The sequence below is a fragment of the Scardinius erythrophthalmus genome, assembly GCF_964197995.2.
Source record: "Scardinius erythrophthalmus genome assembly, chromosome: 23".
Classification (NCBI taxonomy): domain Eukaryota; kingdom Metazoa; phylum Chordata; class Actinopteri; order Cypriniformes; family Leuciscidae; genus Scardinius; species Scardinius erythrophthalmus.
This window is the reverse complement of record NC_138243.1, coordinates 27,601,077-27,626,650: the sequence shown is the minus strand read 5'-3', so window position 1 is coordinate 27,626,650 and position 25,574 is coordinate 27,601,077. Positions and strand designations below refer to the sequence as shown.

The 25,574-nt window shown below is 39.2% G+C and overlaps 1 protein-coding gene across 2 annotated transcripts in view; it reads right to left on the bottom strand.

Moving 5' to 3' along the window:
• Positions 1-24,536, bottom strand: part of LOC308683959 (peptidyl-prolyl cis-trans isomerase-like) — a 52,468-nt gene extending 27,932 nt beyond the window's left edge. The window contains exon 1 of one of the 2 annotated variants that reach the window (XM_081354882.1): positions 23,851-24,536. The gene's annotated coding sequence lies outside the window, so the exon portion shown is untranslated. The remainder of the gene's footprint in view (positions 1-23,850) is intronic. The other variant, XM_081354883.1, reaches the window with a different exon arrangement.
• Between the last annotated feature and the right edge of the window lie 1,038 nt (positions 24,537-25,574).

The following is a 25,574-nucleotide window of genomic DNA, read 5'->3' as shown; positions in this document are numbered from 1 at the left end:
TGGCCTACAGTGACCTGTTCCTGCTGGGCTTCCCTCCCTTTCTCCAACACGTGGACCATCCTTCACTTCTCGTACCGTTTCGCTCACTTATAACTTTCTCTACCCTACTTTTCTAGCGGCACGCCAAACACTTTTAGGCCTGTCTGTGTCTCTCCCTACAGGATCGTTCAGTCTGGGACAGGAGGACACAAGGCGGCACCGCAGGGGTGTGACCATTAAAGGGTACGAAACGTCTCTGAGTTTTTCTTTTTTGCCAAGCAGCACACAAAAAGCTTGCAGGTCTTTGATTTCTGATAGGCCGTAGAAATGCCTGTGTGTCAGCGCTCTTGAAATGAAGTGCAGATTCAGCTCTCTACAGGGACTGCGCTTTCAGAGGACAGAACCTGAAACAGCACAGGTTAGGAGAGGATTCCAGGAACGATCAAGACTGGGATAAAAAAGGACTATTGTACCACACCTGAATTCACATTTTTTGACGCCACAATGTGTATTTTCTGTCACTAGCCGTGCCTCACGATACAGGGGTTACGATACGATATCTTGCGATATACTGCAAGAAAGGCAATATATTCCGATATTTCTTGTTTTTTTTTTTAAGGATCTAATTTTAGAATCATAAATAACACAACACCATATGATCAAAATACTGCCAAAACAGTGAAATATTATTACCATTAAAATAACTGTTTTCCATGTGAATATATTTAGAAATGTAATTTATTTCGGTGATCAAAACTGAATTTTCAGTATAATTACTCTTCAGTGTCACATGATCCTCCAGAATCATTCTAATATAATGATTTGCTGCTCAAGAAACATTTATTATCATTATTATTACAAATCTTGAAAATAGCTGTGTACAATTTTTTTTTTTTTCAGAATTCTTGATAAATAGAAAGTTCTTTCAATAGAAAAAAGTTCCAATAGAAATGGAAAGATTGTGTAACATTATACACTACCATTCAAAAGTTTGGGGTCAGAATTTTTTTTTTTTTGGAAAGAAATTCAATATTTTTATTCAACGATGCAGTAAATTGATCCAAAGTTACAGCAAAGACATTTATAATGTTTCAAAAGCTTTCTAATTCAGATAAATGCTGTTCTTTTGAACTTTCATTTTAGTTGTGTGTTTATTTTACCGAACGTTAAGTGTGCAGTACATATTCTATCGAAAGGCCGCTCTCAGGAGCGCGGATGGCGTCGGGATGTTAAGTGAACGCTCAGATTCAATGCGTTTCTCGAGTATTGGATTTTAGCATGACTCTTATCGATATTCTTAGTGTTTTCTTTATAGTGGAAGCCAAAATGATTCCACACCACAGCGGTAGCTGGTGTAATTCTATGGTCTTGTAAGCTGGGTTTGCTAATGCTAATGCTAGCGATGTACCTTTGCGTTTCTCTGCACCACAGTTTACGTTCTGAGATAACGCTGCCATCTAGCGGCCGGGTTTAAAGCGAACAAGTCGCTGACACGAAAATTGAACAAAAACAAATAAATAAAATAAATATAGATAGTTTATTTTCATGAAACTAACTAAAATAACACAAAAATGGCCACAAATTAATTTGTTTTAAATAAACTGTAATAATAATAATAATAATAATAATAATAATACAATTTATTTAAAATAAATAAATAAATACCAGTTATTGACAGCCCTAAAATACTAAAACAGAAGTAAAAAGTATAAAATTCTGGAGAAAAAGGAAATTACTCACTGCAGCTAAATTAATACAAACACATACAAGAGCTATGACGGAAATCTATGCAAAACACAAAATAGAAATTGAAAAACACAGCTTCAACTTCAACAGAACACCCTCTTTCCAAATTTTTCAATTCAATGACATTTGTTAACATATCTGCAAAACCCGAAAGCCAGTGATTTCAAGCGAAGGACAATCGCAGTGCATCAATAAGAACAGTGGTTAGCTAAAGACCCGCCTGTCCAAAAATCCACAATTCGTCTGCCAGCCAAATGGGGGAGCGCCTTGGGTCACATGGTTAGACCTCCCCTCCCCCACGTCGCTGAAGCCGGAGCGGAGAAGCTGCTGCCAAACACAGAGAGAGAGAGAGAGAGAGAGAGAGAGAGAGGTTGGGGGGTGGACAGAGGATTAGGAACCACAGGAAGGCTGGGCCTGATAACGCATTCCTCCACACATGTGCACACACAAACACACACAAATACACGCTTGCTGGCTAAAAGTGTCTCAACACCAGCAACGGAGCTCCAGCAAAGAATTCCCGGTTGAAACTTTGAGCAAGAACAGATTATAATGAATATCATTGAATGTGCATTAAAAAAAAAAAAGACCGCAATATACGCCTACAGACTATGAGCTGTGAAGAACAACATCAATGCATACATTTCTGCATTAATGCAACAAAAACGAGTTAAAACACGCCGCTGCTAAGTGTTGTGGCTCGTCAGCTGAAGTTAGAGTGCTGGGTCAGTTTTAAGTACAGATAAATTGACATTCAATGTGTCGCCCTCAGGGCAGCAAACATCCACCACTGATCCACAAATGGAAATGTAATGAGGATAACTGATGAAAATGAAAATTTGATTCTTTGTAAAGAGACAAAAAAGCGAATGTTGCCCGCTGAAATCATACCTGCATCGCTTCACCTTTAGGCCTTGTTGCAGATTGCATGTGACACAACTTCAGCGCACAGCAAAGACTCTGACATGGAAAAATATGCAAACGTAACTTGAATCCCAGTGTTGGTCGATGGATATAGAGGAGTTGTGTTCAGGAGTGGGGAGCTCAGTATAGCACTGATGCCTGTGTGCGTAGAGCATGCCACCGAGTAGGTCAGCTGTATTTGTTCGGTGTCCAGGCCCGTGTTTGGTGCTGTTTGAATTTCTCAAACACAGAGTACTTAAAGAGTGTGTACAAGCCCGTCTGCCACCTCCCTTTGAATAAATTCATTAGTTGCAAACAGAAAGTGAAGAACAACCGGTTTTTGCACGCGGCCTCATCCTGGTGTACACCTATGAGAGCAAAGCCAGATGCCAGAGGTTCAGTAGGTTCTTAACACTCAAGAGCATGTCAGCATCCAATTATTCTGAGTCATTTCAGTTCAAAAGTTTAACTTCAAGAGTTTGTTTAAAAGTGATTCTCAGGTGATGACAGGTGAATTTTAGCCCAATTATGATACGAAGAACTAGCTTTAAGGGATATTTCACCCAAAAAATTGTATAAATAAATGTACACACACATACTTATATATATATATATATATATATATGAAGAGATGCAAAAGCCTCCAAGTGCCATCTTAAATTTTCTTCTAGAATTATCATTTTTATCAAGCTTGAATATTTAAGTTCAATAATTTTACTTAAATGGCAATGCAAATGACCTATTAATTAATTGTCATTTAAGTGAAATTACTTAACTTAAATACACAAGCTTTATAAAAATTATCATTCTAGAAGAAAATTCCAGATGGCACTTAGAGGCTTTTGCATCTCTTCATATATATATATATGGGTCAATGACATGATGTGCATATTTTTGTGTCCAAGTACATTTCCTTTTAAAATAATTTGATAAATTCATGACACATACCACTTTATTCTATAAAACCCATTTAGTCTGAATTCATTTTTAGTACATTTAAATAGGGGTGCACCGATCCGATATTAGGATCGGATATCGGCCGCGATACTGATAAAATAGCTGGATCGGGGATCGGAAAAAATAACAGATCCACGGGCCGATCCAGGTTTTTTTTTTTTTTTTTTTTTCGTCGCAGCAGAACCTACGTCATTCGTCAGCTTCACGCGTGTCGCATGCTAGAAGCAACATGGAGCGAGCCAGAGGCCGTTTCTCAATACCAAGTACGCAAACTTCGGACTTGCGTCCTCCTTGGTAGTTCGGACTTGCCAAGTTCGACTCAGGAGAACGAACTCCCGAGGACGAGAGGACGCGAGTCCGGTTATTCTGCAAATGGAACAGCAGCGTTCTTGATCGCGTCACTCAGCTCGCTCTGGCTACTCCGGTAATCTCTTTATGTATATTTTAGCCGAAAATAAAACGAAGTATGTTATACAACACCACTCTGCCTCTTTTCATTTAAAAAAAAAAAAACTTAAACATATTAATGGCCACATAAATGTGGTTCAGGCAAACGCGTACATTGATTATCTTTACTGCATATTAACAACACGAAATATAAAACACAACCCTGCTTCTTTTTGTTTTCATTTTTAAAAATATGAAACATAATGATCATTAAAACTGACATTTAAATTTGCCATTGATTAAGTGAGCATTCACAGGTCATGTTTGTGATGGACATTACAATGTTTGGTTATTATTATTTGTATGTGTGATCAAGTTGTTGTTCGACCAACTTTTTATTTTTTTATTCTCAGGTTCAGCTGCTATGTTGCATTTTAAATTCCTGTTGCAGGACTTTGCACTTTATATTTTTACATGTTTACAATTTTTGGAAACACAGTTTTTTTGTTTCCACCGCTACATTTTATTTTGATTTTTTTTACATTTATTTAAAGAAGTTTGATTATATTCTATTTTCGATTTGAATGCACAATTGTTTTTTAAATAAATAAGAATACAACACATTACATACATCTGTTATTTTGTCTTAGTTATGTTTAGTTAGTAAAGTCTGGTGCCTTTAGTCTCTTCAAGGAAGGTATAAGGTGGAAGGTATACAGTTTATTATTAATTCAACTATAGTATCGGATCGGTATCGGGTATCGACAGATACACAAAGCCCAGGCATCGGTATCGGTATCGGGACTGAAAAAGTCGGATCGGTGCACCCCTACATTTAAATAATACATATTTTACGTATTGTCATCTTAAACCCCAATATGTCAGATGGTGCAACTGTCGCAACAAATGAACAGGCAAAAACTATTTGTCTTAATAATAAAGCATTAAAAACTAAATACTATGGGGCATCACTTTAGGTTTTAAACCTTTCATTTAAACACATATTATAAATATCAGTAGTAGTTGAGATAATTGAAAAACTTTTGTCCAGCAATTTGTATATTCTCAAATGTCAGGGTGGCACAACTGCACACATGGCTCTTTTATCATGAATTGACAAGGTAATAACCGTAAACATGATATGCATCATCCAGAGGAGCCCAACTGATCCTTGTGGCAGAGTAAAAAGGTTTGTAGATCTCACTCAAATAGTGGTATTAATTTCAAGTATGGGAAGGATGGTACACTTTCCATGTCAGGTGGTACAACTGTAGTATACAACTGTACCACCTGACATAAAAACAGTTCATGACTCAAAAATATGCATTGCATCCGTTGTTTAAAAATAATAATAATTTTAAACACCCTTTTTAAAGCTTTGTCAATGACCCATATACAAAACACTGGCATTTGGTCAAAATATCATCAACAGAAGGATGTCAGAAGAAGTAATACAGGTTTGGGATTGGAATGACACGAGGTTGAGTAAATGATGACTGCATTTTCATCTTTGAGTGAACTATCCTTTTAAATGCAACAACAACGAGACTAAATTCCAAACGATACTACAATGACATCACCAGCATGGCATGTAAGGAGCATCCATGTTTCATAACACATCTGCGAGCGGTTTGTTTGTGTCTGACTCTGGAGGAGCGGCAAGGCGCCAGACGAGAGCGAGTACGTAACGGTAGAACAGAACAGGCCGTGACTATCTTCACTCAGCAGATTTAGTGGGTCTCTCCAGGTCAAGATCTGCACCGTTCCTCAGCGATCTCCTCCTCAAAACACCTTCCTCTCTATGGCGCCAAAGTTGGTGGGAGATGCCCGTCGCCGTGAGGCTTACCTCATCACCATAAAACTATCACACACACACACACACTTCTGCTTCTCGTCTTCCCTCCGCCTGCAAGGGCGGGAGCGTCTCGGGCTTCTCCAGTGCAAATCACAACTCTTGTGAAGATATTCTTGGTGGAAAGAATTGCTCTTCAACCTCCCAACAAGACATTCCTAGAGGACAACGACTAGGAAAGACAATTGAGCATATTAATAACGTCCCTCCTACGTGCACCACACTTGTATTTTTATTCTGACACAGAAAATGTGAGAACGCAGCCGAAACGCACCAGTGTTCATAGGTTATTAGCAAAGAAATCAAGTTGCATCGTCATTCTCGGAGACGAGAAAAGGTTGAGGGGAAGTGCACAATGGAGCACATTCATTTGGCCGATATCAGATTTCTTCACGGGCATCAGTGAACGGTCTATAAGAGCCCAAGCCTCGCCGCTCTAAAACCCATTTCCCCCGTTTGTGCTCGCTCGAATCGAGCAGCACCGAATGTAAATTGCATCACAATGTATTGATTCTCCTTTAATGACTTTGTTACGCCTCTGACTGTCCTTTACAAAAGCAGAGCTGGCTGGTTCGTTCAAGGGCCTACGCTTGATAAACTTGTCTGACTTCAATGCTCAGCTGCTCCGTGCGTGTGTGTGTGTGTGTGTGTGTGTGTGTCTCTCTCTCTCTCCTGCAACGTGACTCACTCTGCACACAGCAGTGTCTTTCTCTCCCTCGCTGGTGTAGAGGGAAAAACAGGTTGACTGACTGATGGTTTGGCTGATGAACGGTGACAGAGCCACTCGATGGAGACTTGCATTAAGACAGCTTTCTGCTGGCCAACAGCGGTCCCTCTGCTCCGTTATCAGAGAACGACGCTAGCCGTGCGGCTTACGCGGAGCTGTAAAAGAGCTTCGGCTGGGATTGTAGCAGAGATGTTACTCTAATGGCAGTGTTTTGACTGTCGCTTTCGCTTCCTCACATAAATGCGATGCTTCCTTAGTACCGATACTTGGTGGTTGAGGAGAGACCCCTGACATGTTTTTAAAGCGCATTGGGTGTACAGCAGTGCATATGAAAGCGCTATACAAATGCTTCGTTCCTACAGATCAGTGGGAGGCCTCTCAAATCAATTTGAGGGACTTGTAAACGAGCAAGGTTCATCCATATCTTATTCTAGGGAACGTGACAAGCCCTACTCATGCAAAGCAACAAACACGCTTGCATAAAGAAGCTCCCCTGCTGATGACTAGCTGTAATCATGGGACTCATCATGACAAGGCTCTTCACAAAGACAGCTCACAGAGCCTGGGCTGAGGGCGTCCACAACACCACAAAAAAGTAAAGTTTGATGAAAAGGCTTGTCCACACCCCAAAGCATTTGCAACTAATTGAGCAATTTGCCTTTTCGCTCATTTATTTTGTCCATTCATGGTGAGGTGCGGCTTGAAGTGTGAAAAAAACAACAACACCTGCCCTGTTACCAAAGGGGCAAAACCTTCATGGTCACACCACCAAGCCCTGATGAAATCCAGGGACTTTTCTAGGAACAAAATTTGCAAAATGGATTTGAATTTTAAAAGCATTATCAAATTAGCCAATATCTAATAAACAAATTATGTTTTATATATACCATACCGAGAGTGTGAGATTCTAATGTGGTTTCTGTAAAGCTGCTTTGAAGTGTGTATGTGTATTGTAAAAGTGCTATTAAGTATGAAATGATTATGTATTATATATTAATAATATGTACATACATCTTCGACCACACAACGATTCTATGTCAAGTAACACTGGCTTTCCAGACACTTGCAAGCATCCAGCCTATCAGTTTTTCAGGCAACATTTGGCAAGGAATGATGGTCCTTTGCAGTGGCAGGTGTATAAACCCTGTGCGTGTTCATAAGTCCCGACCCACTAATCATCAGCTAAAGAGAGGAAGAAGAGGAAATCACCGCTCAGAAGGCAGGAAGAACATTCTGCGGTTACAGGAAGCTACAGCGCATGAGCATCCAAGTAGCCTAGCATGAACTAACACAAACATGTGACAAAGCGTTAGTCAGAGTGGTCCGTTCGAAGTAAAAGCGCTACACCTCTGTTTTCTCAGGTTGTGGGTGTATTGTGGTCAAGGCCTGCGAGAGGAGCCAGTGACTGTACGTGGCTAAACAACGTCAGAGGAACAGGTCAGTTGCAATTCTGCTGGGGCTTTACACAGTGTCAGAGTGTGTCAGTGTGTCCCACCCCTGCCCTGACTCACGGTTTCAGTCTGACAAACAAGTGCACACCCCCTTAACCAGACGCACACTCCGTGACCTCTCTCCTCACACATCTACTGGGTGCGCATGCAAGACGTTCACGATCAGCGAGTGTGAAAGCTGTCTAAATAAGAGATCCGAGGTGGAGGAAAGCCAGGAATACCGCTTCTCCATCACTCACACAGACACGGAGCAGACTCTGAGAGCACCTGTGTGGGTAAAGCTGTCAGGGCCAACAGATACAAACCAACATATCCCAGATCAACTGAGTGATGGGCAAGTTACCATGCCTGTTCCCCATCAGCTCAAAAGCACTGAAACCTCTCTTCCATCTAAACAGGCACGACACGATTTCGATGTAAAAGAGGCACTTTAGAGCGCTAGAGTCCTTAGAGTCTCCTAGTTTTGAGAACTTAACATTCAAAGTAATGTAACTGCTCACTTTTAAGCCATCACAAACTGGTTTGATTTAGACCTTGTTCACAGCAGCGCTATCATTGATTTTTTAACGGGAATGAAAGCGAGGCTGTGTGTGTGCATCTCTTCAGTGGGTTGTACTGTTATTGGATTGTTCTGCTGACGAAACACTGCAAAAATATCTTTCAGAGGAAATTCAGTAGACAAAAACCCCCAGACAATATGAGCTGTGGAAAATTATAAGTGATCTAGGAGCTTTATATAGCTTTTTACAGCGGACGCCATTGAAAACACAGTAAGTCTGTCCCTCACAGCCGCTCGCTTTCATACCTCTCGAGGCGCTGCTCTGAATAAGGTCTATTATGTTTGGCTGTCAAGTAATAAACAGGACAGGAAAATTAAAGTAGCAATCAAACAAAAAAGATACCGAGAGGAAAAATAGTGCAAGATATTAAGAATGCACTAACATACCAGAGGAAAATTAATTAATATCATGAGAAAATATTGACTAAATTTAAAGGGTTCAAACTTTACACACTGAGCAGTGCGTCCGGCATCTGTGTGTGTTGTGCCGCCTCGCTTGAGTGAGCGCATCATACGTGTAAATGATCGATCGGTGTCACTTAAGAGTACTCGTCCACATTCATGGTACTAGTACATATTATATTTAGCTAGCTACTGTTATGTTGTAATGCTTAACATTTTAAACAACCCAATAAATTCATTAAACATCTTACATTTGGGTATTTAAGATTGGTTGGCAGCTATCCTAACTTTAAGAAGTTATTTAAGATGATTTTTAAGAACATTCTTTTCAAGATTTAAAATTTTTATTACATTTTGTCTAAAGAACAATCTTAATAAAAAAAAAGATCTTTTTTGGGAATAGAAAATAAGAAGAAAATGGAATGAAAGAAGAATGGAAGTTAAATGGAAGTTAAGAAGAATTTTATTGTTAAGAATGTTTCGTGAATGCGGCCCCTGATCTCTGACTGTACTGGTTCCTGGTTCAAGACTAGCAGGTTTAAGGGGATGTCAAAAAAGTTTACAGTATGATGGATTATTCAGTAGTCAGCTTATGATGAAGGCAAGGGGGTAAGGGTCAGCCGAACCCGACACCCTGTTAGTTTTGTCTGTCACGAGCAGATGAAGAGGTGATGCTGGCTTAGCCGTTCTGGTCCAACAGCCTCCGCGAGTCTCCGTCCAGACTCTCACCTTGTCGTCGTGCCAGCCGGGGCTAAGGGCAACACAGGGCCCGAACGCCAGTCACCTTTGTTCTCACCCAGAAATTGCAGAGTGTTAAAAGCATTAGTGTGACAAATCTATCTCGGGATACTTAGGAAAGCACTTGTAAAAGCAAGTTAAGGCAGGTTCCTATCCTGGGTGGTGCTGCTGTCAAGAAACTTGCATCTTGCACTTTCATCTAGGTGAGAAAGTTAGAACAGTGTTTTCTAATGAACATTTCTGCATGGCTTCTTTCGGAGGTGCTCTCCAAGAAAAAAATGACTCAAGATAACTCTGAAGAACCCAATGACTTGGCTTTTGCATATCAATTATGGACATAAAGTCTTGGCAAAGGTGCAACGATAACCTTCACTAACAAGAGGCAAGAACAAACATGCCATTTCAGCCGATGCCAATCAGTAAATTATTAAGCGAAAGCATGAAGACACGGAGTCTGTTGCTGTAAACGAGTCGGCAGTCTGTTGCACAACAACTTTCTCGTCTCAACAATAAGACTCTTTGACTTCACCATCCGCTTTGTTCGCTCACAGAAGGCAGGATAGAGATGCAGGGCTAATGAGGCATCTATCAGGGCCCACGGTGTCCCTGTCACTGAGAACAGAGAATCCATTAACCCGAGCGACCTTGCTGGGTTGTGTCCACTCCACAGTAACCAGACAACACCAGCACAGCCTGAGGAGGAGCTCATTACAGCAGAAAGACGGCCTCGGCGAGGAAGGCTTGTGTGGAGCGATACGTGCACTCGAAAGGAGAATTTCGGGTTGTCGCAGATCGATTTGCCTGTAATTCAAATCAGACCCAAAAGCTGCGGCGCACTACTAATGCAAATGATCAACTGAATGACAAAAGAAGCCAGGGTGTCAAAAATTGTCACAATATTATTTGTTAATTATGTTTTTAAATTATATTAAATTGGTAAATTAGGTAATTTGTTAATAATTTATTGTTTTTAGGTTCACTCACCAAGTCGTAAATGTTGATCAAATGTATAACACTTTACTTGACAAGAAAGTGCAAAATTTTAACTGCTAACATTAAAAGTAATAATTAACAGTAAATAAATAAATATTTAAACAGTTGAAGAAAAATGAATACAATCATATTTAAATATATATATATATATATATATATATTTTTTTATTATTATTTAATTATTTATTTAGAATGTTATATATATATATATAAAATAATAATGTTATATATATATTCGGTATATATAAATAAATACGTAAAAAAAATCGGAATTAAAAAATTTCTCTCTCTCTCTCTAATAAAACTATATGTATAGTTTTATTCTGTTTCAATTCAATTTTATTATTTTCCAACAACACAGTCCCACTGAATAATCTTGTCAAATTATGTTGTATGGCCAACAATATCATGTGCGTTTTGCACGCATGGGTCTTTACCAACCCCCCCTTGCCCTCTTTTTGTCTTTATAATGAGGAATTGTGCCTTGCCGTCCTCACACGGGGAGGTGCGCCATATGGAGGGTGTGAATGACACAGAGTGCTACTCTCTGGTGGCCAGATTAGACGGAAACAAGCCTGTTCTGGGAGTTGCCTTGTGGCAGGGCAGAGCGGTGGAGGACCTGCGTCAGAGCCCGGCGCGAACCTGATGGGAAGATTACACAGCGGCTGACATTGCAGATGAGACCGCAGGAAACATTCATTTTGACAACACGTCCGGTTTTCCTGCAACGTACAACCCTGTCATCATTCTGATCTGATTCTGGTGTTATCAGATACAGGCCCGTTTAAAGAACGACAGCTCATGTTTTGTGCGCCATGTTATTTATCTGATACACATAGATTTTAATTTTACTATTATTTCCAGTCTAGTACACAAAGAGGATAGTAAATGATCCGTACCTGAATGTAGCTGTAATATCACTAGTATGAGCGCTACAGTGTCTGAATACATGTGCTAACCGCTAAGCCGCTGATGTTGACAAATTTAAAGGGACAGTTCACACAAAAATTAATACTCAGCCTCATGTCGCTCCAAACCTGAACTTGTTAGATATTTTAAAGAATGTTTTTGTCCATATAATAAAAGTGATTGTTCAAAAAACAAAATTGGACCCCATGACTTTCATTGTATGAATGTTTTTTTTTTTTTTTATATATCTTCTTTTGTGTTACGCAGAAGAAAGAAAGCCATACCAGTTTGGAGTAACAAATTTTCACTTTTAGTTAAACTCTTTAAACTACTATGGTTCTCTCTCTTTACTGGTTTGCTAGCATGTTCATCATTAAGGGTGAACATTAAAACAATCTGAGAAAGCCATTTAGATTGCGCAGAGAGGTCAGAAAACTCCCTTGACAGAGAGACTTATCAAAAGGAGGATGCTCAGTCAGCGTCCCTCCGGCAGACACACACAAGATTAGAAACATTCAGAGCTGTCAATACAAATATGTTTCTTTTTAGTTGTCTGTGCCTGAAGGAAGGATGAAAGAAGTTACAGAGAGAGAGACACTTTGCTGCTTGGTGTTTGAACTGCCATAGTGTGTCTAAGCCTTTTCTCAGGTGGCCAAACACCAATACAGTAGTGTATTTGGGAGTGTGTATTACAAGACATTGAACACAGCATCTAATCCTCCTTATCTCTACCAGCTGTCACCACAGTCAACTAAAAATAAGAGGCGGAAATCGTCGCCTTACCCCTTCTCCCACAAACTAGCGGACTAGAGCAAATAAAAGTGTGCAATGCAAGTTAAGCTCAATCTACAGCATTTGTAGCATAATGATTTTCTCCTAAAAACAAAACAAAAAACTGGGTTACAATGAGGCACTTAATGGAAGTGGATAAGGCCAATCTGTAAAATGTTAAAATACTTTCAACATGTAAATTATTATTATTATTATTATTTTACTAACTTTTTCTCTGTAAAGCTATACACAATTTTACAACTTTTTTTGCAATGACAATGCAATGCTATAACTTTTTTTGTTATTGTTAACTATTAAAATCTTTTTTGTTAACTGAAATAAAGCTGATTTTAAAAATATGAATATTAGATGTAAAACCTAAATAATAATTGGACATGTTGCCTTGGCAACTAACTGAAATAGAACAAGTTGAAGTGCTAAAATTACTAAAACTGACATTAAATAACTTAAAGCTGAATTCCAGTACTTGAAAAAACTCATAGAAATGACAAAAACCATGAAATAAAACTACTAAAACTTAAAATTAAAATGAAAACTAAAAAGTAAAATAAAATGCAATAAATAAATATTACAATAGTATATAAATACATAATACTAAAATAAAACTGAACGCCATAAATCTTTAAACGCAAAAAATTATGATTTAAACAGCTGTACAGATTTAATAGTTTTAAATCTGAATTATTGTAAATAATGTAAAAAATTAAGTTTCACATTTAAATATTCATTTCCTTCAGAATTTTTTTTGCTGCCCTATTTACTTCCATTGTAAGTTGTTGTTGTTTTAAGAAAATGAGGAAAAGGACCCAATTATTATTCTTTTTTTTGGGGGGGGGGGGGGGTCAACATTATTAAAAAAAATCAGTCGATTCAGCTTAACTTGCATTGAAACTATTCCTTTAACAATTTTCCAAAATGATTCATAAAAAATTCACGCAAATGAAGGAACGCAACTCTCATGATGCAGTAATACCACACATTGTCACTTTTCACAGGAGTCTTCGCACAATCTGGCAGGGTGTGTAGCATATGGACGTGTGGATGACCGCAGCTAATTGTGTGTCTGAATCACGAGATTGGCCAAAAAAAACATGAGTGAAACCATTAGCTGCTTGTTGTCTAGATGAGCACCCCTTTAACACACATTCCCAGGATTCCTAACAGCTGGTGGAAAGGTACTCTGGGGTGACCCCTGCGACCCTTGCACATTGATATCCGAGACAAAGTGTCTTTACCTTTCTTTGCAGTTACAGACGAATAAACAGTCCTCGGGCCACAGTCCCTACAGGAGCAATTTGCGTGAGTGGTCAAAAAAAAAAAAACCCTGCAGCCCAAAAGAGATCAAAGCTATTCCTGCATATCCCAACATACAGGGGGGAGTGAAGAACATCAATTTGCAGAGCAAACGGCAGCTGCACTGAAAGGGAAAGAGCGTCCACCCCCCACCCCGCCGGTGCGCTCGTCCATCTCCAGCGTCCATTACCACCCTCTATACACCTCTGGAAGTGGAATTTACTACTCACACCGACTCTTTGAAATGATGGGCTGTGGAATCATCTCTCCTCCTTTAATCCCGTTAGATGTGCTTCCACTACCGACGTGGCCTTTGAAGGAGAAGCTTTGCTCGTGGACGAGGATCCCGCCATTAGTCAGGGTATGAAGCCTCCGGATCTCAGCGTTATCAGATAATAAAGTTATGTTGAAGCACTAAAACTAAAATACATTAAAGCTACATTGAAATATTAAAAAACGTATTTTTAAAGTAACAAAATGATTAAAACTTGAAAGAAAAACTGAAATTATAAAAATAACTAGTACTAGTGTTGTCAAAAATATTGATATTTCGATATGTATATGTATCTGAAACGGTTCCAATATAACTTTTCTGCAGTCTAGATACACTGATACCAGCTTCACGTACTCACGATGGCAAACGGACACCCGCCGGCCTCCTGTCACACACTCGTCTCATACACTCTGGTTGAATAGTGCTTGTATTGTGCATAATTTGTATCATTCCCACAGGTTAAGCGCTCTAATAAAGCCGCCTCTCAAACAGCTCGCGAGTACCAAATTTACTTCTTTTTCGTGGCTTAAACGGTCAAATACATACAAAATGATATCAAAACGCCTGTCTTGTCGAGTATTCAGGTAAATAGTCAGTTTTGAAATAGTAGAGAACAGTAAATTGGATCCGTGCGTTAGCTCTTAAAGTGACAGCAGCCTAATAAATCTGCTGCGGTCTGTCATGTTAATTAAATCACAAAAGAGTAAATAATTTGATGCTCTTGACTTTTGTGACTTTAATTGCAAGAATTAATCTGTATTTAGTTTATCTTTACTTTACATTTGATTACTTTAATTTCTGCAGTAATTCTTAGCCGAGACCAACCAGAAAAACTTAAAGCCATGTTTATTTCATTTATCTCTTTAATCTTTTGTATTTATTTGTGCTACCGTTTGCAATTTGTTTATTTTTTGGTAACAATTTTTTAAATGTACTTACTGTGTGTAAGCTATTTCAACAAAATTATGGCGGTGTATATGGCAGTTTTCCCTGTGGTATCTAGTGTTGCACGGTGTATCGATACTTCAAAAGTATCGCGATACTCGGAAATTAAAAACATCACGATACCTACATTTTTCAGTATCGATACTTAAAAAAAAAAAAAAAAACTCCCTATGGACGTCTGTGTTTTTTTCCTGACGCACGCAGCAAAGAACCTGCCGCTGTCAGTGCCTGCCATGTGACAAAACACTACAGCGAGATGACTGCATGTGCGAGCACAAGTGGTCCACGACTCGTAGACAAATATGACGCGAGGAGTGACATATGGAAGTACGTTGCCTACCTTGCTCTGTTGCACGGTGCACCGATACCTCAAAAGTAAACCGGAAATTAAAAACGTCACGATTCCTTAATTTATAAGTATCGATAGAATGACCGCGTTCCAGATTTGTAAGGCCGGCGACACACTGGCTGCGTGTCGTGTCCGTTTTTGTTTCTGCTCCCATGTTAACTGCCTGCGTGACACACGCGTCTGGGCGCAGCTCGAGCATGCTAGAAACAGAAACGACGCCTATTTTTCACGCGACACGCACGCGTGTTGGAAGCGTTTCCTGGCAAAACAGAATAGGAAAAGATGTTCATGTTTCTATGTAATTTTGACACTAATACATATTAATGAATGACATTTTGATGTTTGAAAGTTTTGACATAAATAGCCTACAATAAATGTAATTAAAAAAATATGATCGATTTTCAAATATTGCACCTCTCAATACAGAACGAATTATTCTGTAACCTATTTTGCCGTCAACACTGCCGACGTTGTCTTTGCTGCTATATATTTATGTTTAACATGAAGTATAGGCCTTCCACAACTCTCCCCACATGTCAAATATATCACCAATGAGGCTTATCATATGTTACCAATATTAAACATTGTTTAATATAATCGCTGTTCATATTTTTATTCAAAGTTCAGAATCAAGATAAAGCTCTTATGTTTCTTATGATAAATAAGATAATGCAGCTAAATTGATAAAATATTTCATATTTTGTTCAAATGTTTAATATATCTGCTGTTCATATGTTCATTTATTAGTGTGTTGTTATATGATTAGATTGTTGTCCCGGTTTTAAAATAAAGCACAGCGATGATATTTGAGAGTGTTTCTCCCTTTTCAGGAAAAGTATCGAAAAAGTATCGAAATCGCAATACTTGACTTGGTATCGGTATCGAAACAATAATTTTGGTATCGTGACAACACTAGTGGTATCGAATATAAATATTTTTCAAGGTATCGTATCGAAGTTGGAAATTCCAGTATCGTGACAACGCTACTAAATGGTATATAAATAATAATAAAATAACACTAAACGCCATAAAGCCTAAAATGTAAAATTGATGATTTAAACAGCTGTACAGTTTAAAGCTACACTGTGTAGAATTTTCTCCCATCTAGCTGTGAAATTGTTTATGACTACCAACTGAATATTACTTTCTAGCCCCTCCCATTCCCAGGGCGCCTTAACTCCTACGGTGGCCGTATTGATTCATATCTGCCGGCAGTCGCGAGTAATCTCCCCCTCGCATTCGTCACGGTGCCACTGAGTGTAAAAACACGAAAGGCGAAGCTTGAATTTCCAGGTTTGTCCCTCTTTGGCTAATGTATTTTCAAGATGGAGGCGCAACATGGCTGCCGCCATTCGAGCGACTCGCTCGTATGTATTCTAAATGGCAGATTCTACGCTTACGAAAATATTTGATTAGTTGGTAGAAGTAATTACACATTAATGAGCACATATCATTTTGAAAGAAAGTGTTTTTTGCTAAGAATCAACTTAAATTACACAGTGTAGCTTTAAAAAAATACACAGAATAATCAATGTAGGTGCTTTATTAATATTATTAGCTTCACACTGTTTTTTTCTGACGCAGCCTTTGCTTTCGCTAGGTATGAGTCTAGATCTCAGTGCAGACAATATCAGACGGCCGTTTGGGAATGCTAATCATCCGAGGACAACCATGAGAGAGTCTCAACACTTTGGCAAACCCCATCCTGCAGACTGCAATCTGACTTCAGCAATTTCCAGAGCGTTCCTCAAAGAGGCGAAACATCTAATTTGTCAGTCTTGAGAATGTGAGCGCCAGACAGGGAGAAGCAAAAAAAAAAAAAAAAAAACCCAAGGCAGATATATGACCTCTGCCCTCTCGTTATGATCTGGCAGAGGTGTGTGGTTAATAAAGCAGCGCGTGGTTACGGCGTGCATGCATGCACACAGCTAGTCAATAAGAGGTTAGGCATCTCTGTCTTCTAATGCACTGTCTGCTGGGGCAAAACCGCAGGCGGATTACTGCCAGGCCTATCCGATGATCTTCAGGCTGTTCTGTAATGCCGTCACCCGCCTGTTAGCATGCCGCTCGAGCAACGCCTGAATGGTGTTAATGCAAGATCTCCTCCCTGACGCACATCTCCACTGCATTAGCTACATAAAAACTCATTTTAGATTAGTGCACATGTGTTTTCCTCCATGACATAACATGCCCAACAACATAGAGGCCATATTAATCTGCGTCTTATAGCGGTTAGCCATCACCAGGGAGGGAAAACGGACACGGAGAAGCTCGAACATCGATTGCATTGATCTGTACCTCAACATCTTAATGTTTAATCACAAAGCAGCCCCCTTTACTCCGCTGTCATGTGATCCCATTAAACCCTTTAACCACATCTCTCCCCAGGCGGACCGCGGGGGTCCGCGCTTCATGCGGTCTCTCGGACCGCTCAGACATTTAATCCGCCGCAATTGATGACCGCAGAACACAGAACTCAAGAGAGGAAATTGACGTAACGGAAGGTTTTTTTTTTTTTTTTGAAGCTGTGTTTCAGCACACCAAATATAGCCTGGCTAGATCCTTACATGCGGCAGGGACATTGACTTCAACACTGCATGCTTTGCTCACTCTGTGGATATAAAAAGAAACTCCCCCAGAGTCCTGAAACAGTGAGGCAGACAGAAAAGAGAGGGCACGGCTGTGAATGTGTCTGTGTGCGCTTTTATTGCTGCAATCTAGAGCATTGCTCGGTCTTCGCAAGCACCAAAACAGCGTTCAACCTTACCAACCACCTGCAGGATAAATGTTAACATGCTCCATGTCTAGTTTAAAGATTTCTCCCAATTTTTAAAGCTATAATAGAAACATTTAATACTACTTGCACACTGCGCAAAGCATATGGTTTACATGTGTTTTAAACATAGTATGCAATCATAAAGATTTCAAACAGTCATCACTCATCACTTACTCTCACTACGTGGCACGTATAACTCCGCAAGTGACATTGAGTTAACAATAAGGAAAACAATGAATTTTTAACCTACTTTTGAGTAAAAACTGTGACTGATGTTGCATCTGATTAGGGCTTTAGATTTCTGTTACATTTTTCTGATAGCATCGCCACTTAAAATACGGGGGGGGTTCAATTTTTTTTTTTGATTATACATCAATATGCCTATAAAATAGTATTACATCTCTTTATTTCATATTTTTATTTAGTAGAATAATTATTATTATTACTACACAAAATAAGGAATATTACTATTGCAGTATTTCACTGTCTAATAAATCAAGTATTTATGGCTTATTCTCTTTCATTTCAAATGTTAAACCATCAGTCTTTTATTGTGGCACTCAAAGCGTCTTTTTCTTTTTGAGCGCTTCTCATAACGAGATGATTGGCACATCTTGCATTCCCAAATGCAACACGAGGTGCATATATTTTAACTAATTTGCAGCACTTGCGATTTGATAATCACACTAAGCCATATCACGATTATAGTTTTATTTAGAATAATCGTGCATCCCTCCGATGATTCATTCAAAGTCAGGTTGAGGGCATTGCATTGAGGGATACAGTCTCTCAAGCTGTGTGCTCTGGGTGTATTTTAGCACATGCAATAAGCCATTCATGTAATATGGCACATATAGAAATTGTACAGAATGCATACGGCATGTGATTAAGCCATTATGAACATAGCTCAACTTAAGGACTCAAAATAAATGGGCTAAATTAACAGGAACAGATTTATGTTTGAAGGAATCGCTCTTCCTGGGCGGCCTTTTATTCGTCATTGTGTGAGGTCCTGGATTAAATTACCTGCTCATCCTTTTGTTCGTACAGAAGGGCCTCTGTTGACACATCCCTTACAAAACTGCTGTCTTCACACTCCCAATCTGAGCCAAGGTCAAGCACAGTGTTTGCACAAACCAAGGTTAAAAAATAAAGCGATAGGTTTCCGGGTGCAATGACTCTATTTTAAAACGCGGCTCCTGTCCTCAAAGACATGGCATGCTAATGGATGTGGTCTACTGTTATAGCTGAGACACGTGCATGAAAGCTACTAATCATTAACAAGTCAATTAAAGTCAGATGAGAAGACTTGATATGAGTCATGACTGTCAACTCAAACAGAGTTCAATAATATGAAAGAAGCGTGTGGAGTCTAAGGGTGCTTTCACACTGGTAGCTTAGTTCGAAACGGGGCACGGTACGCATGAAAAATTGCTAATGTGAAAGCGGTCATGCGGACCCGGTGAGCGCGGAACTGGAACTGTGGGGGCGATTCGCGTGAATGTGAAAGCGACTCGGAGCGCACTGGTTCAGGAAGCACCAGCACACACGTTTCGAAGTCATTAATTCAACAAAACACATGTAAGGGATGACAATGGTGATGTTTTACATTGGATACGGGCAAGCGAGAGTGAGCGTGCAGTGTAATCGCGCATATCAGGCAATCAGAGCAGCAAATGAATGGATCGGAATCCGCTGTCTCCTCGAGAGTCCGTTTGCAAGTATAGCAGAAATCCGCATTCATGCAACACACATACAGTAGACCCAAGTGTCATTTCACTCTGCTGCGCAAGAGCACATAATAACCAAATATAGAAAACACAATATATTGACCCGCGAATTTAGCAATATATTGCTTGAATTTAGCGAAGAACACGAATGTCTCTGTGATTAAAACTACAGTAGTCAACATTTGAATTGGATTTAAAAAAAAAAAAGTTCACCAAAGTTGCCCTAAAAGAAGAACGGGTATTGTTCAAAATTCAGGTATAATTGTGATTAAAATATTTTGATCCACTTCAAATGTTGACTACTGTAGTTTAAGCCAGATTAAAAACACCGCTGACAAACAGCATTGAGAAACATTGTGCCATGAATCTACAAATCAATCAACAAATCACCATTACTTACCATGCATTTACTGTAGTAACACTAACTGTGCCATAGTATTGTGGGATACTGAATATCGGATACTGAATTTTATTATATTATTAATTTGGGCAAGTATTAAATGTATTAAAGGAGTAATGGTAGGCTATATAATTACAAAAAAAATGTCGTTATTAAGCTATAGCATTTGTGCATTCGTATTTATACTACCCTTTTTCATACAAATACCATAGAAACCATATAGTTACATTTTACCATGGTAGTGTGAGGTGTCTGCGGTTATCATGATCTAAATGTATGATACTATGGATGACCAATGGTTAATTTTAATAAAAGTAGAGTCTGAACTCAAACATTTAGTTACTTCATTTAGAACCTGGTTCCTGCGGTTGAAATACACAGTACCACCCCAAAGTTCATAGTTCCTGGGGTAAGTTCCCCATATCCACCGTATCCTCCAGAGTTAGATAAGTCCATACCCTTCTCATCTCCGTGTGTGCCGTGACTCTGTCTGACGCACCCACCGCTAGCCCAGCTTAGCACAAAGACTGGAGGTAAATGGCTCCAGCTAGCATACTGCTCCCAATAAGTGACAAAATAACGCCAACATTTTCCTATTTACATGTTGTGATTTGTATAGTCACAGCATGAACAAATAACAAGGTCACATGAGACACAGCCATCTTCTAACCGTATACATACTGGGAACTATATTCTCAGAAGGCGAAGCACTTCTGCTGCGAGCAAATCATTCCGCCCAAGTAGCAGTGCTTCGCCTTCTGAGAATATAGGTCCCAGTATGTATGCGGTTAGAAGATGGCTGTGTATCATGTGACCATGTTATTTGTTCACGCTGTGACTGTACAAATCACAACATGTAAATAGGAAAATGTTGGCGTTATTTTGTCAGTATGCTAGCTGGAGCCATTTACCTCCAGTCTTTGTGCTAAGCTAGGCTAGCGGTGGGTGCGTCAGACAGAGTTACGGCACACACGGAGATGAGAAGGGTATGTATGGACTTATCTAACTCTGGAGGATACGGTGAATAAGCTAAAGTCCCAAAAAGTTGGCGTGTTCCTTTAACTCAACCATCACATTCACAGCTCTTAACGGGTGCTTTGTGACAGCATGTCTCAACCATAGACTGTAAAAAAATATGGACCCTGGTTTTTATAGTACCAAATAACTAAAATCAAACTTATTTAAAAAAGGTACACCTGAACTTACATCAGCATGATAAAAACTACCTAAAATGACAAAAATCATCTTTGAAAAAAAAAAATATTTGAAGTGTAATTTGATTGGTTAGTTAGTCTCATGCCCCATTAAATTTCATGGAGAGGGCGGGTTTTATGACCTATACTGGGACCAGTCACCTGGGGGCGATCGAAACTTTTTGGCTTTACTTTTCAGGACTTGTGCAGCACACAACAGGTAAATGTAAGCTTAGGCTACTTTTAATAAAAGGTCCAACATATTAAGAATCCTTTTAACTGTGCTGCTGTGTGTCAGAGTAAACAACTGAGTAGCTAACACAGATGAGAGCGAACGTGAGGGTCTCAATCACTACATAACCCCAAACCAACATATCATGGCTTTTTTTGACATGACGCACCAACCAGTATACGCGGTCAAAGAAGTCACCGCTCACCACTGGTATACATAACTATTATAGCCTACACCAGATACAACAGTATGCTAGTACATTATTTCGAACAACAGCCCAATTTATAAAAACAAAGGAGTAAGATGAAATGATCCAGGTGCTTAAATTCAAATTTGGGGGACGGGGGATAGATGGGGTGGCTGTGATTTATTTTGGGATCGAAAATTGTGATTTAAAATGCTTGTGTGCATTTTAACTGTCCTAAACATTTTCTGATTATATATCAATATGACTACAAAATAGTAATCCCTTTTATTTTGTTTCATATTTTAAGCAATAACAATTTCTTACTTTCTTAATTCTCAAACATTAAACCTTTGAGCTTTTATGCAGCAAACTCTATACACTCTTGTACGCAAATATTACCTGACAATACCACAGAAGCGCAAACAAACTCAGAGCACATTTAATAATATTAGACTTAGGCCTGTATCCCCAGAGAGAGGCGACACAAAGCCATAACACTCATCGTCAGGACCGAAGCTTTACTTGACACTGCCGAGGCCGGCCGGCCATCAATTATTGACCAACTCCTCACGACCAGAAGTGCTTTTAGTAAACATTTCCTCAACACATAGGGCACATATAAAGACAATGCAACCTTCTGAGTTAAATATTCATGACGAGAAGTAATGTCGTCATTATTTCTTTTAAAAACCCAAAGAACGTCAGAGTCCTTATGCTGTTTGTCCAGAATAGCAGATGGCTTGGGTCCTTATCATAATTGAGTGATCTATCACCGATGGTGTTTCAGAATGAGACAACGCATGCAAATTAGGGCTTAAAAATTAGAAAAATCAGCCGAGGGATGTCTGTGGCCATCATTTGACCCCTGGGGATGGGCAACGCAGCATTTGTCGCCTACCTGGTCTGTGACCTGCAAACACAGAGTTTGTAGCGGCGCTGAGGTTCTGTGCACCACCTTCACCATCTGTCCATCTCACCTGCTGTGTCTTTACCGGCCTAAAGCGCCTCCCGCTACACCGACCTGCCTGTAGGTGTGCTGCCAGTATGTAAAGCATCTGGGTGGAGCGCTCTATCATGATGCTAATGCAAAAGGTATTGTGATGCGACAGGCAAAACCCCCCTCTCATGCTGGAGCAACTCGGTTTCTCGGCTTAGATCCCAAAGAAGACGACTCAAACAAGGAAAGCAAGCATCTTTCACACACACACACACACCCTGATACTAACGTGTAAAAACATCTCCTGGAGCAGATCCTGTGGTCTCTAATGACTAAATTCAGAGGTTGATAGTCATAACAAACAACTTAAACCACGTTCAACCAAAGAGCCACAATGAAGTGATCACTGTGACAGGCAACACTAGTGTCTCAAATGCATTTAGCTGTGAAATTCACTTAACAGCACCCTGATTGATCTAATAAAAGCTGTGCTATATCATGCCACACATTTCACTCATCAGATCAGAGCTGGCCACATTTAAAAGCATGTTGCTCATGTTTGCATTGAGAAAAACTGAGAATGCACCAGCTCAAACTGAGATTCACTGTCTAGCTGCTTATTTCACACATTTTTAGACAATAACCACATTGCATGAGAGTAAAATCATGCAGCAGAGCAAAGTAATGATACTACAACCCTGAGTGAGTGCATTTTATAGTGTCATTTCTTTCTTTTAATACACATTTAATGCCCTTTAAATAAAAATTCTAAGCATCTAACCCTGGCTGATTACCTAATTCATACTCTAGTCCCAGCAGAAGGCATTTCTACTGTAAGCTCATGTGCATGGGTCCATCCTTGTTACTCTATTTAATCATTTGAGGTGCAACACATATTTATGGCATATGATTATCGAATTGACAGCTGGAATAAAGAAGTAAAGAAAAGCAGGAAACGACTGAACAGGGCCATTCAAATCACCAAGCATGATTGAAACCTAACACCTTTGAGCCTTGGATCACACTAAATATCACTACATAAATCAGCACATATAAAAATAATCAAAATCAAAATCACAAAGCAAAAAGATACTAAGATGAAAGAGATCATACTGAAAGCTCCAATGATCCGTCCTCACCTTCCACTCCGGCTGCCCGAGGTTGATCTGTTGGCTGGATTTGATTCCGTGTTCGGCTTTCCTTGTGAGAAAATCCTCTCTTAATGTTCACAAAACAGAGATCAGGATCTAGTTCGATCCTCGCTGGGTTAAAATGGATAAAAACGTAGCCGTTTCTGTCTTTTCTTGGATAGCTAACGTTAAGGTTTCCTCAGAAATCGGAAGCCGTGCGAGTACGTTAAAACCGTTAAAACTGGATCATATTATTTGTGAATGTATCCGTTCTCTGCGGATTTCTATTTATATGATCCATAGGTTGCGAAATAAAACACCCTACGCTATCTGACTCCCAGCATGTGTTTGTTTTAATGAAATGTTTTTGTGTAAATCCAAAGAGTCGCGACGGCTCTCGTGTTGCTTCTGCTGCTGCTCCTGCGCGCGCGTGCGTGTGTATGTGTGCGCGCGAGTCTGCTCGACTGCATTCCTCCCTCTATTGCACAATGAGTCGCTATAATTTATTCATGAGATCATGGGGATGGAGGTGCTCTGTCGGAAGAAAGAGAGGCAGTTTTTCTTTTTCTTGCTTGCTTTCTTTCGTTCGTTCGTTCGTTCGTTCGTTCGTTCTTTCTTTCTTTCTCTCTCTCTCTCTTTTTTTGTCACTCACCCCCTCATCGCCCTCCCCAGCTGACTGACTTCCCTTCGGTTGCGAGACTCGATTAATGGAGCGTCGAGGAATCGAACCAACGAGGCTGGGTTGGGGAGGGTGACGATTGTGCTGCGCTCGATGGAGAATATAAAGTGCCCTTCATTGTAGACTCACCTGTCGGCTTACATTAGTCTATGTTAGAAAAATATATCACATGCATTAAAGAGGCTATTTGAAAGGTTTAAAGCTATTATAATATACAATTTTATAAGTAGGCCTATGTCTTTTGTATAAAATGTAAGTGTTATTTAATTTCTATTGCCTATTTCGTATTTATTTATATTTTAACCCTTGGTTTCACAGACGAGGCTTAAACCTAGTCCCAGACTAAAATGCATGTTTGAGCTGTTTTAGCTGAAAGCAACTTGCTTTTCCTATAAGGCATGTTTAAAAAAGCTACTTAAATAATTGAACTAAGGTCTAATCCTGACTTAATCTAAGCCTTGTCTGTGAAACGGGGCCTAAAATACCTTTTAATTCTATATTTTATAAGTTCATTTGAAGTTATTTTGTTATGCACTTTTGTCACTTTTATTATTTTACTTTATTTTAATTAGGTTTTTTTAATCTAGTTTTAATTTTTATTTTAGTATTAGTAATTTTAGGCCTCCAAATTAAATTTTCTTTTAAGTTTTTAAGTTTATGTTTTTCATCTAATCGGCTATTTATATCTTATTTTATTTCAGCTTTAATTTCAATGAATGAAAATGACTTCTAATAGTTTATCTTTTTGTTATAGCCTACTTTTTGTACTTTTTTTTCCAGAAAAGTCCCCATGGATTATTTATTTTTAATGTCAAGAAGATCTTACACAGAAACAAAAAGAAAGGTGTTACATTTTTCCATGTCACAATAGGTACATTTTTTTCAGCATTTCAATGTATTTTAAAAGCATACTATTAAGAGAATAAAAAATGTGTGTAAAAAGTAACTTATTTGATTTTATTATAAAACATTTGTAGGGTAGAGACCAGACCAGATTCCAGTTATGATGGATGAACTCTGCGAATATGACACGTGAATGTCCACCATTGTGGCT